At 47.8% G+C, this 16,182-nt stretch overlaps 1 protein-coding gene across 9 annotated transcripts in view; it reads left to right on the forward strand.

Moving 5' to 3' along the window:
- The first annotated feature begins 5,701 nt into the window (after positions 1–5,701).
- PAN2 (poly(A) specific ribonuclease subunit PAN2) overlaps positions 5,702–16,182 on the forward strand; it is a 136,449-nt gene continuing 125,968 nt past the window's right edge. For 4 of the 9 annotated variants that reach the window (XM_029594776.1, XM_029594780.1, XM_029594779.1 and 1 more), the window contains exons 1-2: positions 5,702–5,886; positions 15,576–15,681. The gene's annotated coding sequence lies outside the window, so the exon portion shown is untranslated. Of the gene's footprint in view, positions 5,887–5,910; positions 6,001–6,919; positions 7,080–15,575; positions 15,682–16,182 lie in introns of those variants that run through there. The other 5 variants (XM_029594778.1, XM_029594782.1, XM_029594785.1 and 2 more) reach the window with 3 other exon arrangements.

Genomic DNA, 16,182 nt, shown 5'->3' on the forward strand with positions numbered 1-16,182 from the left:
CTGCATCCAAATAACCTTTATTCTTCAGACATTGCCTCTCAAAAGCCATGCTGCTAGACAAAAGCGATCTGCCTCTTCCATACAAACAGGGCCTTGACATAGAAGGTTCGGGAGGTCCCGAAGTCTGAGAGGACCTTCCACAGTTACGTTGACCAGATCCGCAAATCTTGGACGTCGTGGCCATTCCGAAGCTACCAGGATCACTTCTGACGGGTGAGCTTCTATGCGTCACAGCACCTTGCCGATCAGAGGCCAAGGTGTTCAGCTGTTCAGCTTGGAGAAGAGATGGCTGAGGGGGGATATGATAGAGGTCTTTAAGATCATGAGAGGTCTTGAACGAGTAGATGTGACTCAGTTACTTACACTTTCGAATAATAGAAGGACTAGGGGACTTTCCATGAAGTTAGCAAGTAGCATATTTAAGACTAATCGGAGAAAATTATTTTTCACTCAACTCACAATAAAGCTCTAGAATTTGTTGCCAGAGGATGTGGTTAGTGCAGTTAGTGTAGCTGGGTTCAAAAAAGGTTTGGATAAGTTCTTGGAGGAGAAGTCAATTAACGGCTGTTAATCAAGTTTACTTAGGGAATAGCCACTGCTATTAATTGCATCAGTAGCATGGGATCTTCTTAGTGTTTGGGTAATTGCCAGGTTCTTGTGGCCTGGTTTGGCCTCTGTTGGAAACAGGATGCTGGGCTTGATGGACCCTTGGTCTGACCCAGCATGGCAATTTCTTATGTTCTTAAGGTAGAAACACATACAGCAGGATGTTCCTCAGCCAGGCAAGAACCAAGGCATCTACTCCCTCCACTCCTGTCTCCCCACGAAGACTGAAGAAGCGGGGGGCTTTGGCATTCCGGAAGGTCGCCATCAAGTCTACGCTTGGCCTGGACCACCTGTGGCATATGAGATTGATTGCTTCTTTGGAGAGCTCCCACTCCCCGGGATCTAGACGATGGCGACTGAGAAAATCGGCTTGCACATTGTCGGTTCCAGCGATGTGAGAGGCCGCAATGCTGACTATATGTTTCTCTGCCCAGCTTATCAACTGCTGAGCCTCAACCGCCACCGGCTTGCTTCTGGTTCCTCCCTGACGATTGCTATAAGCCACTGTGGTCGCATTGTCGGACAGATCCCTGACTGACTTCCCCTGCAGAAGCGGTAGAAAGGCTTGCAATGTTAACCGTACCGCTCTGGTCTCCAAATGATTGATCAACCATCAGGATTCCTCCGCTGACCATTGTCCCTGCACCGACCTCCCCTGACAAATCGCTCCCCAACCAGAGAGACTGGCATCTATGGTGACTACCGTCCAGTTGGAAATTTCTAAGGTCACACTGCGGCGCAAATTGTCAGAGAGGAGCCACCAGTCGAGACTGGATCGTGCATTGTCCATAAGAGGCAGTGGCAGATGAAATTGTTCGGACATCGGGTTCCAATGGGACAGTAATGCAGATTGAAGAGGCCTCATATGTGCAAAGGCCCATGGAACCAACTCCAAGGTGGAAGCCATCGAGCTCACTACCTGCAAGTAATCCCGGACCCTGGGAGTATGTTTGGACAGCAATTCCTGAACTTGTCCCTGCAGCTTGAGGACTCGCTCTTCAGTAAGGAACACTTTCCCCATTCGTGTATCGAACTGGGCTCCCAGGAACTCCAAGGACTGGGAGGGAACCAGGTGGTTCTTGGCGAGATTGACTACCCAACCGAGTGACCACAATAGCTGAAGAATTTGGAGAATCGCAGAGTGACAGAGAGCCTCCGACTTTGCTCGGTTCAGCCAGTTGTCCAGATACGGATGAACTAAGAACCCTTCCTTCCAGACTTCCGATGCCACCACAATCATCATCTTGGTAAAGGCAGTGCGCTGAACTGAAAATGCTCCCCCCCAGGATGGAAAACCTAAGAAATTTCTGATGATCTGCACGTATTCCTATGTACAAGTATGCTTCGGTGAGATCCAGAGATGCTAGGAATTCCCCCTTGTGCACCGAAGCAATGACCGACCTTAGGGTCTCCATGCGAAACCGCGGAACTCAAAGGCATCTGTTGACCCTCTTTAAATCAAGGATGGGCCAGAAGGTGCCCTCTTTTTTTGGCACCACAAAGTAAATGGAGTAGCGCCCCTTCCGCCGTTCCTCTGGAGGAACCTGACGATGGCTTCGAGCGCGAGATGATGCTATAATGTGTCTTGCACCATCCAACGCTTCTCTTCATATGTCAATGGGGAGACGAGAAAGTGGTCTTGAAGTTGCCAAGCAAAATCTAAAGCATAGCTGTGTTTTATCACACTGAGAACCCACTGGTCTGACGTCAATTTGGTCCATTCCTCATAAAACAGAGACAACCTGCCCCCTACCGCCGGTACAGAGGAATGGACTGGCCTCACTTCATTGGGAGGATTTAGCTCCTCCAGCAGACTGGAAGGTCCCCGTTCTGCCAAAGCGATGCCCCCAAAAGGACTGGGACCAGGCCTGTTGTCTGCCTGGATTCTGCTTAAATGAAGAGCCTGAAGACCGGAATCTCCGATTCCCATGGAAACATGACCGAGGAGGAAAGGAACCCTTGCCTTGGGCTTAACCTCCAGTAAGCGATGGACTTTGTTCTTACCCAAGGATTGAATCATGTCCTCTAGGTCCTTTCCAAAAAGTAACTTGCCTTTAAAAGGCAGAGAGCCCAGCTGAGCTTTGGATGAAACATCTGCTGACCAATTCCTCAACCAGAGGAGTCTGCCGGCAGAGACAGCTGAAACCATAGATCTAACTGACGTATGTAGCAAATCATACAGGGCATCCGCAGTGTAAGCCACTACAGCTTCCAAATGCCCAGCTTGAACAGCTTCCACCTCCGACAGAGACGTGCTACTCTGCAATTTTTGCAGCCGGCGAAGCCCTGCTCTTAAGGAGAAACTGCTGCACATGGCAGCCCTGACTTCAAGCGCCGATACTTCAAAAATCTTTTTAAACTGAACCTCTAGCTTACGATCCTGAAGATCCTTGAGGGCCGTCGCCCCTGTCACCGGGATAGTAGTCTTCTTGGTGACTGCCGACCTGCCGCATCTACCTTGGGAACACGAAGGAGGTCCAGAGCTTCTTCTGGCAAGGGGTACAGCTTGTCCATCGCCTTGCTGACTTTCAAACCTAAAACAGGAGTGTCCCACTCCCAGAACAACAAATCCGTAACCAAAAGATGGAAAGGGAAGGACCTGGTCGGACCTCGGAGACCCATCATGACCGGATCAATGGATCCCATACGAGAGACCTCCTGAGAAGTATCAATGCCCAATTCTTCCAGGACTGCGGGAATGAGTGGGCTCAGCTCGTCTTTCCTGAACAGGCGGACCATCTTAGGGTCATCTCCGTCGAGCACGCGGGCACTGTGTTTGGAAGGAAGGTCCTGATCACCTTCAATGTCTGAGCCCGGAGGAGGCTTGCCCCTCGGCCCCTGATCGTCCTGCTCCGAATCCTCAGAGGAGGAATCGTCCACCGAGCGGGACAAAGTGGTCAGGAGGAGGCACTTAAGCTTTGCAGCTCCCTTCTCCTCCGAGGACCTGGCCCCTTTTGGTAGCCTGAGCCCCTGACTTGTCCAAAAGTGGGGCAGCTCATAAGCGAGAGTTCTCTCCAGAATGCCTCCTAGCTGACTTCCTGGCCTTGAAGACCTTGTGAAGCAGCAAAATAAAGTCTGAAGAAAAGAAGGAGGAGTCTGAAGCTCCTCCCCTCTCCCCGGGGCTCTCCTCAGTCGCCCCAGCAATATCATCCGGACTGCCCTCCTCGGAGGCCACCTGCTGTGGGTATAGAGGAGGAGGGGACATCCCTCCCCCCTCCGCTGCTTGCATTGCCGTGCGAAAGGAGGCCAAAATGGCATTGAGGGAACGGATCCGAAGAAGCGAGCCACGGGCACCCAGGCCTTGCAGGCTCTCAGCACGCCCTAGAACCGTGGCTCACGAGGTTCCCTCCCCCCGGGGAGGCAGGAGGCACATAGGCTATCGTGTGATACACATGCGCACACGGCACTATGAAGCGACTCCGGGGGCCGGCTGAAAGGAAGGGAAAAAAGCCGCGGCTTTAAACGCAATGACAGGAGGGGATAGCCAGACAGGGCCGGTAACAGAGGCTAACAAGAAAAGAACTTCTTCAACTTTTTTTTTTTTTCAAATCTGAGTCGAGCAGCGCAGGTCCTATCCCTCCTGGGGCGAGTGCGCTGGGCTCCCCGGTATCATCCCAGGGCTGTGGTAACCTGGGCAGCAGGGTCCTCAACCCCTCTTTCCAGGAACCTCAAATACCAGGGGGGATGGTCCCCTCAAGACCTGCCGACCCCTGGGAGGCTGACAGAAAATCTGTTTTTTTTTTTGTTTGTTTCAAGAGACACTAAGCCTCACTATCCTCAATTAAATTCCCCCTCACTTCTGACTTTTTTTTTTTTTTTTTACTAACTACAGACTGTAGGATTTTGCACCTCCACCATCTGCTGTAGTCAGAGAAATACTGACGGACTGTAGATGGCACCTCAGGGTATAGGGCAGAGTCAGTCAAAAGTTCTCTGTCTCCATCTGCTGGTGGGGAGGTAAAACCCAGGAGTCTGGACTGATCCGGGTACATACAGGGAACTAGTGATTTTTTTTTTACGGTTCTAAAATTCCTATTAGCTCCCTAATTATGGACCATATCTAGAAGTAGAAAAGTACAAGAGTGAGTGAGACCTTCTCTAATTAGAGTGTCATGCTGGCTAGTCCTGCCCCCTATCCCCTCACTACAGCCCCTCAATCCTGAGAACAGGCTCTTCTGGTTCAGTTTTTACCCTATCCCACTAACAGCTCACCTTCTACTACCTGAGAATCAGATGACATCACGGCCAAGCTTTCCCTTATCACCGTATGAGAGACATCCAACAACAAAAAAGCAGGAGCTGCAGCAACCTTATCACCGTATGAGAGACTGATAGCAACAGAAGATAAGGTGAAGGCTTTTCAGGTAGGATCTGCAGATCTGGAGGTGGAGTTTTTATTGTGGTGCTGTCCCATTCTTTATAGTTGGAGGTTAATGTCAGACCTCTGATGTCACTCCTATATAAAAGAGGATTGGTTGAATGCTATAAAATAATTTTAATAGTAGTTTTATAGGGGGATTGTATTTGCCCAGAGATTTCTGAGGTTTGAACAGCAGAGATCTGGGGAAGAACAAAGCAGCACTGGCTGCTCCTATGTAGCAGGCAGGCGTGGGGAGGGAGGGTCTCATGTAATCATACCCAGGTTTATAGTTGCACAACCTTTTAAGACACCAGCAAAACGTACAAAAAACCCTCAACAATCCTCGGTATTTTCCTGAGCTTTTGAACATTGACCAATCCTGGAATTCAAGTACTTTAGATCATGCATATCACTTATACTCAAAACTGTGACCCCTTTCACGCCACAAAATAAAATAGAACCGAAGCTTACATCCTGGATTAGAAAACTCAACATCAAGGCATAACTAACAAAAAAGACTCAAATGCACATTCCACTACTCGCGAAGCACACTATCTTGGTTCCTCCAGGAGTCCGTCATAGCCGCATCGCAGAGCTACTGCGCACTGTCCTTACGTTTTAGTTCTTTTTCTCGCCAGAGCCCGCCTAGGTCCCATCGGATTGGCTGAATGGGGGGGTCCTCTGAGCTTGTGGTTGGTCTATCGATGATGTCGGCGTTCGGGATAGGCTGAGCCCGAGAACTGAGGGTAGGGGGGCGGAAGCGGTGGACGGTTGGCTGCTTTAGTCGCCGGCGCTCCTCTCGGCGATGTTATCGGGGTCTTTTTTCTGTTTGTCTCATTTTAATTCTTCTTTATTGGTAATATTATCCCCGCCCACCTTCTTCGCTGAAATAATCGGGAGCGGAGGTCAGTGCTGGACAGGTATGGGAGGCAGCGGAGGGTCCTAAGGGGATGTTTCTTGACCATGTGACGGAGAGGAGTCACGTGGCAGCACCCCCGCTCCTCTCACCTTTACTCCCATGTGTATGGGGCTGAGTTGAGTCGGGCTGTTTAATATGACTCAAACCTGTTACTTTAATAACCGAAAAAGAGAGATGGAAATGTTGGCTCCTTTCCAAGAACTTTTATTACTAAAATATATATCTTACCTTTTTTTGGAACAAGTTGATTGCGTTAACTAAGTATAGTCATAGCTGGGAACGTTTGAATTCCAGTTCTCCTGAGATTATCGTGCACACAAACCCTCATACACACTAACATTTACACGTACGCGTTCTCTTTCTCATATATACTCATTCTCCCACACAAACTTTTTCACATACATACTCAGTTCTCTCCCTCTTTCACACATGTACCTGGACACTCACACATAACCACTCTCTCACGTTTTGCCCCCACACACATGCTTACTCATAATCTCAGTTCTCTCTCAGCTGCATACTCATTCATCCTGTCTCATCCTGAACCCACCAGGAGTAGCAGCAGCAGCTTCCTCCTCTGGGCTGCAAGGCTTAAATTTCCTCCTCCTCTTTCTGCAACAGTGTAGCTATAATTCTTCCTCCACCTTCGGGCAGTGGGGCAATGTAGCAGTCTCTTCTTTTAGGCCTGCAAAATGATGCAGCAGTGTTCCCCCTTTTGGCTTGCGCAACCCAGAAGAAGCATTTTGCTTGTGGCTATGTGGGCAGCTGCTCTCACTGTTTTCTTGTTCCTGCTGGTATGGCCAGATGCTCCTTTTCTGGCTGCAAAACAGGAAGAAGTCACCTGGGTTGTAGGGCATTTTCTCAGCCTACCCAGAGTTAATTTTTTCCATATTGGCCTGGAGACTTGGCAATTCGTTTAGACTTTTGTAGTCTCCAGGCCAAATCCAGAAATATTCCAGGCATGCATATAGTCTCGTTTAGGCTTGATCCTTGCTCTTCAACTATTTAATATATTAATCTCCTTATAATTATAGGAGCTGAGTCCCAGAGCTCCTATGGGAGTGTGTGATGGATACCACCTGCTGCAGGGACAGGCAAACTGGGTGGTTGTCTAGGGTGCCAAAATTTTGGAGGTGGCAAAACCTTCCAGATGCCACCTACCTACTTTTAAGATACAGAACTACAAGAGAGAAGGTAATGAATGTTGAGTAAATGTAGGGGGTGGAGACAGAGAGGAAGCTGGGTGGGTGGGGGATTTGTGGAGAGAGGATGCTAGGCACTGCAAAAAGGGCCAGACAGACTGGGGTGGTGCTGCTACTAAGCAGGCAGGAAAGGGGAGAATGTTTGGGAGCAGAGATACTGGATAGGGATACAGAAAAGGGATGTGGGCAAGGGAATGGGATGTAGGACTTACAGCGTGAGATGCTGTGCTAGAGTTGACCCTGATAGACTGGTGTGTACTGGGGGAGAGTGCGAGACTGAAGGTTTGCCTAATATCCTGGAATTGGCTCTGGATGAGTTGGACCCCAGGCTGACTGTGGCCCTGGTGGTAGGGTCCAGGAGCAAAGGGCAGGGCTGCTGTTGCCACTAATATCTTCATGGTGCTGATGCTTCTCCTTACTCGTGTTACCTCACAGCTCACGACTAGATTCTGGTTCTGCTTTAGCATTGCACCCTGCCATTATATTTTAAATCATTTGAACAGATACTTTAAAAAATATTTATTTATTAAAATGTAATATCCCATTTGATCAAACATACAATCTCTCTAATATAATCATATTGGCTCACTCTGGGGCCCAGGGCTGGATTTAAGATTTTGGTACCTATGGGCAGAAGACTGTAGGGGGCTTTCCACACAGATCGGAGAGCAGGGGTGGGCAGAGGAATATTGACAATACCCTTTTGAAAAAGTGCTGGTGCACTGCCCTAAAGCAAGTGCAAATGGGCTCCTTTTCAGCCTGGGTATTTGGAGCCTTAGACAGTTGCCTATGCCTAAACCATGCCTGATAGGTCTTGTATTTGTGTGGGTTAATGATGGCACTGTTCGCTGTCGATTTAGCATGGGTGAAAATGCACAGGACAATAGCATACATATCATTTTGAAGTCAACATTAGATCTGATAAGAGGCAAACCTCTGTTCTCCTGTTGGTGGGTGAGCTGGGGTGATGCTACTTTCCCCTAGGGAGAGGCTTGGAGTTGAGGGTTGAAATGTCTTTAGGCTCTTGTGGGGGCTCACTTTGAGCTGGTTAGATTAGGGAAGAGCATGAAAGTATTGACATACAGAATATAGCTGCCCTCTGCATGCTTTTAGCCCATTTTAATGCAAATAGCACACATTAGTGAAATTGTCTCTTTGTTTCTGAAAACAGGCTATAATGCTTCAGCTGTCCTCTTTTTCAGATACAGAGTGTTCATCCAGCTAAATGTGGGACTTAGCTGGATATATAGCGGGTTTTGAACCGCCTCAGATTTATTTGATTAAGTAGTTATCTGGCCAAAAATGTAGCTGGATAAGTCAGGTGTAGGCTGGGAGCCTTCTCGGGTGGAGCAGTGTTATCTGGCAGTTTAATCAGATTGCGGCCAATAGCAACTGAGAGCATGTTGTTAGCCTCTGCCTCCAGCAGGAACAGGTAAGACTGTAGCAGCTTACGACTTGTCAGGCCAATACAGAAAAACGGGCGGGAGAGCCGGCGAGTGCTGGCTCTCCCGACGCGCACTCAGGCCACTCTTCTGGGCGCGCGATTCAGAAAGCCCAGGTATGTAAATTAGGGCCCACAGTAAAAGAAGGCTCTAGGGACACTAGTGCGTCCCTAACGCCTCCTTTTTGACAGAAGCGGCGGCTGTCAGCGAGTTTGACAGCTGACGCTGAATTTTACCGGCGTCAGTTCTCGTACCCGCTGACAGCCACGGGTTCGGAAAACGGACGCCGGCTAAATTGAGCATCCGTCATGGGTCGCGGGCAGATTTTTAATTTTTTTTTTTTTAATTTTTGATTTTTTTTAAATTTTGGGGCCTCTGACTTAATATCGCCATGATATTAAGTCGGAGGGTGTACAGAAAAGCAGTTTTTTCTGCTTTTCTGTACACTATCCTGGTGCCAGCCGAAATTAACGCCAGCTTTTGGCAGACGTTAATTTCTGAAAGTAAAATGTGCGGCTTGGCTGCACATTTTACTTTCTGAATCGTGCGAGAATGACTAATAGGCCCATCAATATGCATTTGCATGTTGCGGGCGCTATTAATTTCGGGGGGTTGGCCGCGCGTTTTTGATGCGCTGTTACTCCTTACTGTATAAGGGGTAAAAATAGCGCGTCGAAAACGCGCGGCCAAACCCGGGCTAACAGCGTGCTCCACCGGAGCACACTTTACTGTATCGGCCTGTGTGTTTGGAAGATCTGGGGGTGGGGAGCAGGACGGGGCTGAGTGCCTTTCCTATTTTTATATGGGGGGGGGACGGGGGACGACAGTGACAAGCCAATGCCTCTGGTTGCCTTGACCTGCGTCTTTTAAAAAATTGTTGGGGTTGAGCGGGATTGGGCACGAACTCGCACATTTGGTATGTGGAAGTATTTCGAAGGGGTGGGGGCTAGGGGATCTGACTTGAAAACCAAAAGGTTTTCTTTTGTTTTAGTTATTCGGCTACATTCATTCAGAATATCTCTGGTTAGGTTTAAAGATAGCCAGCCGGGTAGCGTTACCCAGATAACTTTAGGTGAGTATGTTCAGTGGGAGACTTGTTCTGCTGAATATCCGTCACAATTTATCCAGCTGGAGAACTTGTCCGTTGGTTGCTTTTCTGAATATTGACCTTAAGCATTTAGAATGCACGGTGGTTCATTGAATGCCTGCTAAATAATTTCAGCTTAGCCCTTTCATTGCCGCGGCATCTCCATGTTCACATTGGTTTGGTGGGGGCATTTCATTACAGTTTTTACAGCATGATTAACTTGTACATAGTTACCCTAGCAAATTATACAGACAGCCCCCAGTTTCCTGCAGCAGCTCAAAGGCTGATTATGTAGCAGAAGGTAAAAAAAACATTCTGTGAGATGTTTGCGTAGATATGCACATTAATGTACATTTGTATTTATTTTATCAAAAAATTAAAATGGAAAATAAAGAGGCCTTGGGAAAGGGAGCCGCTGGTGGCTTAGGCAGCCCGGGATTTATGTTCTCATCAGTGGTAGAAAACCAGAGAGAGAGAGAGCCTCAGTTTGGGCAGACTGGGCGGTTATGTTGGTCGTTATCTGCCATAATAACCATGCTACCCAACCTTTCTTGTATGTCTGGATAATTTATTTTGTTTGTTGTTTAGGAGAGGGTGGGGCAAGGAACTTATTGAATGATGCTGGGAAGGGATGAGGAGGATTGAGAATAGGGGTAGAGGAGGAGATGTGGGAGATGGAGGAAGATAAAGAGAGGGTATTGCAGAGGAGGGGGGAGAGAAGGAATCGGGGGGGGGGGAGGGCATTGGGTGGAAGAGCAAAGGGAGAAGAAGGAAGAGAGAAGAAAAAGGGGGGGGGTCTTGGATTAAGGGATGGAGGGAGAATCTGTTCTCACATTCCTCCTACCAACGCTGATCCCCCTTTTCTCACTCGTCTCCTGCAATCTCTCTCACTTACATATACATCCCACCCTTTCTGACCCCTCCTGACATACACTTTGTCCCTCCCCCCCCCACCTCACACCCACTGATCCTCTTCCCCTACAGCCCCTGCCGCCAATCCAGGTTTGGTGTTGGTAGGAAGACTGGCAGCTTAGCACCTCGGGCTGCATTCTTCTCTTCTGCTGCCCAAGGCTGGAGAGTTGCAGCATGAAACACGGGGGCCACTAAAATGCCAAACAGTTTAAATAGCACTTAGGCCCCGAGCAGCAGAGGAGGGGGTGCTGCCAGTTCCCTCTTCCTAATGCTAAACCTGGATCGGGGAGTGCTGCCTTTGTGTCACTCCTTCTGCTCCCATGATTCCCCACAAGTCCAAGGGAAATAGGGAATCAGATGCCGAATTTTGCAGCCCTTGCCACAGAATCACAAGATACTAGGATTATACGTTGTTTTCCGCACAACCAGGGCTTTTCGCTGCTGCAAAGCACTTGTAGCTGTCACGTAGCATTCATCCATAATATCTCAAATGCTGAAAATTTGTGGGATGGGAATGTTTTTTAGTAATAAATCTCTACTTTCCTAGCATGTAGCCAGATGGACTCAGGACCAGTAGGTTATGTGTTCCTTTGCTAGCAGATGGGAGACAGAGTCAGGTTTCAAAGCTGATGTCACCCTAGATATACCCCTGCAGTGACCTCAGCCCTTCAGTATCTCTCTGTCTCCTTAGCAGATGTGGACGCTTTCCCCACACCAGCAGCGGTGTTAGCGGGACTGCAGCACTAATCCAAAGAGAGACATTTTTACCTTCACTTGAAAGGAAGATCGAGCCCCGCTCTGCTGCAGCGATACCTAAGGGTCCCTCCCCCAGTTGAGAATTCCTGAGGTGATTTCCGAGATCCCTCAGAGGTAGGCCTCGGTCCGGTAGCCGGTTCCCGGTGTGGACTTAGCTGCTGAAACAGCTGAAAGGCAGCAGGTGCAGAAGCCGAGCGCGGCGGTGAAGGCTAAAGCCCTCTTCCCCCCGCAGCCGGAGACCATCGCTGTACTCAGCCGGTAATCGCGGAGACCAGCTAAGCAGAGTAGAACACCTCCGATCCAGAGAAGGGCTTTGGTAAGTCTTTCCTTGCTCGGCACGCCGTACCGACTTCGTTCCCGATCCCCGTTCGGGCGAAGTAAGAGGGTTCCGAGTGGGTTGAGCGGCCCCCCCGATGGGCTAGGCCCCGTTTTTGACTCTGTCAACTCTCCACGTGGCAATCCGCGGCGGTGCTATCTTGCGCGCGGTTTGGTGCGGCACCATTTCTCCCCTTCGGCTGTCGGTACGCATGGTGCGGGCCAGCCTTCCGTGTGCATAAATACGCGTATAACATCACGCATAACTGCGTGCATAACTTCGCACACAACCGACCGCTTAGACATATGCGTGCCCGATAGACAATAACCGGCTAAACGCGCAAACCACGCAGGCTATGGCCCTGGCAGCAAAGAAGCGATATTGTTGCAGATTTCAGAAGAAAAGGACAGACATGTAGAGTTCAGTATTGACTGTTTAATTATTTCATTATTTTTTATAAAAGGAATTTTTCATATTTCGCTCCGTCTCCAAGCAGTTTCGGCTCAGCAAACCACCCCTCTTTTTTTAGACAACAAAGACTTGATAAATATGGATTTTTATAAATAACCTCAGAAGTGATTATAGTAAACAAAGTTGATGACATCCCCTTGTTTTTGTTTTTCAAGACGCATTGAATTTTGGAGCGCGTTCCATTATTATTTCAAAAGTGGAGTCTCTCTGAGCGCTGCAGGTCTGGGGACTGACGAGCACCAATAATACGCATCTCCAGGTTAATAATTATTTAGCAATGACATGGTAGGTCAGTTGTAAAATATTAATTAATTTATGAGTATTGCCTTATTTGATTTGGCACCATCTACAGTGCTTTTATTTATAGGTAAATAATTTTTATATCGCTATTAGCATTAGTAATATTTTTTAGTACAAGACTTTTATCTCTTGTGTGCCCACCTGTGCCGTTTGCTCCATACAGTTTACTTTGTATAAGTCTGGTTTATTCATTAGCATAGTTTAATCAGTCACATTTACTATATCTGAGTTTCTCCATTCATCTCTCTAATTTAAGATTAATCATCATTCTGTAGGTCATTTAGGTACAATGTATTCCATTTTGGTTTTTATTTTTATTTTCAATTGTATTAATTAATTTCTTTTTCCAATTGGTCATATTTTTTATACACATGCATACTTTTTTAGATACTTTTGTTTATAGGGCCCAGGCAGAATCCAGGGTGGAGGCTAAGCTACTGTCACCCACCGACATCTATCAAGCAGCGACATGGTCTTCCCTACACACCTTCTCCAAGTTCTACTGCCGGGACGTCCAGGCTCGAGAGGATGCAGGCTTTGAAGGGCAATGCTAACTGGACCACGGGCAGCCTCCCGCCCCGTTCGGGAGTAGCTTTTGTACATCCCACTGGTCTTGAGTCCATCTGGCTACACGCGAGGAAATGGAGATATTACTTACCTGATAATTTCGTTTTCCTTATTGTAGAGAGATGGACTCAGCATCCTGCCCATGGCTGCCCAGGAGAGGCGCCAAGGAATCACCCATGAGGCGAACCTCTATTCCATATGAATACGGGTAAGCTATTGCCCTACCTCTAGCTCAGGGCATCCACAGTATGGCTGGTTTCGACGCTTATGTTGGTTGGGGACCCTGGTGGTCTCTAGTTTTTAATCAAGTTTTGTTAACCAAGGGTTTAATCAAGTTGTATCCAAATTCTAAACAAGTTCTTTGATTATATATATCCACAATGGCTTTTCAAAGAGAATACTGAAGAGCCGAGGTCACTGCAGGGTTGTATCTAGGGTAACGTCAGCTTTGAAACCTGACTTCGTCTCCCATCTGCTAGCATATGGTCCTGAGTCCATCTAACTGCACTAAGGAAAACGAAATTATCAGGTAAGTAATTTCTCCATTCAGTGGTAGACAATTCTGGTCATGGAATGCTATGAGCAAGTCTGGTTTTCAAGATATTCACAATGAATATGTATGATGTATATTTGCATGCAGTGCCTTCATTGTATACAAATCTATCTCATGCACATTTAGTGTGGATATCTTGAAAAGCCGACTTATTTGTGGCACTCCAGGACCAGTGTTGCCTAACCCTGAAGTAGAGTATTATTACCTATCCCTGCTCTACTTTTGTTTATAGGTAATATAATAACATCCATTATTAAAACTCATTTTGTCTAGTTTCAGCAAACCTAACTTGTGGCAGGACACCTTGTGGTTCTCAAGGGAGAAATGGCCCTCCTCAAACAGTTCTCCCAGGAATTTTTCCTATAGTTGATGAGGATTTCAAACTGGAGAGTCCTGTTTCTGCAGCAGATGGAAAGAAGTTTACAGCTTCAAAAACTTACTCCAGATTTCTCTGGCATAGTGCTGAGGCCAGGAAGCTTTTCCTTTCCCGGCCTCAGCCACCTTCTCTTCTCTCTACTGCAGGCCTGCCAAGTCTTCCTCAAAGGGCGGGAGTCTCCTGCTTCAGGAGTGGAAGAGTGGGGAAACTCCTGCCCAATGCAAGGCACAAACATGAAGGCAGATAGCGGTCATTGTTCCTTTCCAGGTGCTTGCGTGCACAGCTGCATGCCATTCCATTAGCGGCCATGCATGTTGCACCTTAGAATGTGCAGGACTCGGAGCGGAGGAGGAGTGATGAGAGCCTGCTGTGTGGCAGCATATTGTTCTCTTTCTTCTGTGCTGTCGCCGTGAGCAAGTTCAAAACTCAGGGGCTGGCGCTTTCTGCTGCTGATCTCACAAGCAGCAGAGGGGGGAGCAGAGGGGAGCAGATGCTGGGGAGCGGGGTTGCTTGGTGAGCAAGAAGAATGGGGAAAGCAGGAGGCAGATGGAGAAAAAGGGGGTAGGAGGCAGATGTCAGGGAAGAAGCTGGTAGGAGGAAGATGCTAATGGATGAGGGGAAAGAGGGAGGGGGCAGATGCTGGGGAAGGGGAAAAAGCAGAGGGGGAAGAATATTGGAGGGAAGAGGGAGAGGACCCTACATTTGATGGGGAGGAAGAAATCCAGGGAGATAGCTGAGGAGGAAGCAAATGGAGAGCTTGCATGAAGAGAGAGAAGGAAGAGTGCGTTAAAATATCCACTCAGAGTAAGAGATAGGAAGAGAGAGACCTGAAACAGAAAAGAAAAAGAGAGGAGGACACCAAAATGAGTGAGGAAGCAGAGAAGGAATTAAAAGATGGCGAACAAGCAGAGAGATAAGAGGAAAGAAATCGAACTGCAGAGAGAGAGAGGTTGGAATATTTTTAAATTTAAATTTTGGCAAGGATTTTCTGCCATGTTTTTTCTGCGTGCTCAGGAGATCAGGGTTTTCCAAGCTGTGGGTTGGGACCCCAAATGGGCTCCCAAAATCAAATGACAGCACTCTTCATGTGCCAGCAGCATTAGAGAAGGAGGGGGATGTGAGAGAATTGTTGGAGGGGAGGAGGTACAAGAGGGGATGAGAGATGAGGAAATGGGGGATGGAATGAGTAGGAGGGGATGATAAGAGGATCAGTTGGGGGTATAAGAAGGGCTTTGGGGAGAGAGAGGATAATCTGGGGGAATGTGAAAAGGGCTGGATGGTGCAGATGTTTAGAGAGGGATCAGCTGGAGTGTGGAGAGGGTGAGGGCCTATTATTGGAGGGGGCCACACTCCTAATTTGTTTTGGTCGTCTTCTGGGATCATGTGAATTTTGCTTAAATGGGGTCACATTGGCTAAAAGTTTAGGAAGCATTGCAGTAGATGGGCTAAGGCAGGGGGCTTCCAGAGGTAGAAAAAAGGGCTGTTGTCCATCCTTATATGTTCTCATTCATCCCTGTTGTCACTGGTGTAAATATGGTATTTTTCCAGAAGGACCTGGGTGGGGTGGCATTGCGCTATGCCACGTACTGGAAATTTCCCTCTTAAACATTTCTTCCCCTTGGCAGCTCTGCTTACTGGGAGCTGAGCACTTAGCTTCCTCTCTCCTCAATGGACAGCTTAGAACCGGAACTTTTATTTTATTTTATAGGGATTCTGCACTACCACCTACTGACAGAAATTGATTACTGCACTCCATAGGGGGATGTGAAAACGAGAACATTCTCAGGGCCAAGGCATGCATTTACTTTGCGAAGGTAAGTAAAAAAAAAAAAAGTGCATTTGCTCTTCTCACCTTGACACCCAGTACAAGATCTTTCCCAGCTTAGCTGAATAAAATGTGGCCAGGTACACTTTGTGCTGGAGGAGATGTTCCTTCAAAGACATGTAAAACACATTTGGTGGGATTGTTTACACATACGCATCTTCTGAGGAGATTTACTGGAGAATGTGAATGAGAACCTTGGTGGCCTGCAGGTGGCAATGATTTTATCTTCCAACGCTGTCCGAGGTGCTTAGAACACACATGCTTTCTGGCATGTTTTGGCAAGGCATTTTTCGGAGAGCCGATGTTTGCGTGCGCACCTCTGGTGGCGCATGCGGTTTGGAAAATCGTCTGCTGAGGATTGCAGGAGAAATGCTGGTCTTGGCTGCCATGCTTTTGCATTAGGCAGTGTACATGAGCAGGTAAGCTTGTATGTTTATATGGTGTCAGAAGCATATAAAGGGCTCAGCTTTGTTTACATTACTTAGGCACA

The sequence above is a fragment of the Rhinatrema bivittatum genome, chromosome 3 (genome assembly GCF_901001135.1).
Source record: "Rhinatrema bivittatum chromosome 3, aRhiBiv1.1, whole genome shotgun sequence".
NCBI lineage: Eukaryota > Metazoa > Chordata > Amphibia > Gymnophiona > Rhinatrematidae > Rhinatrema > Rhinatrema bivittatum.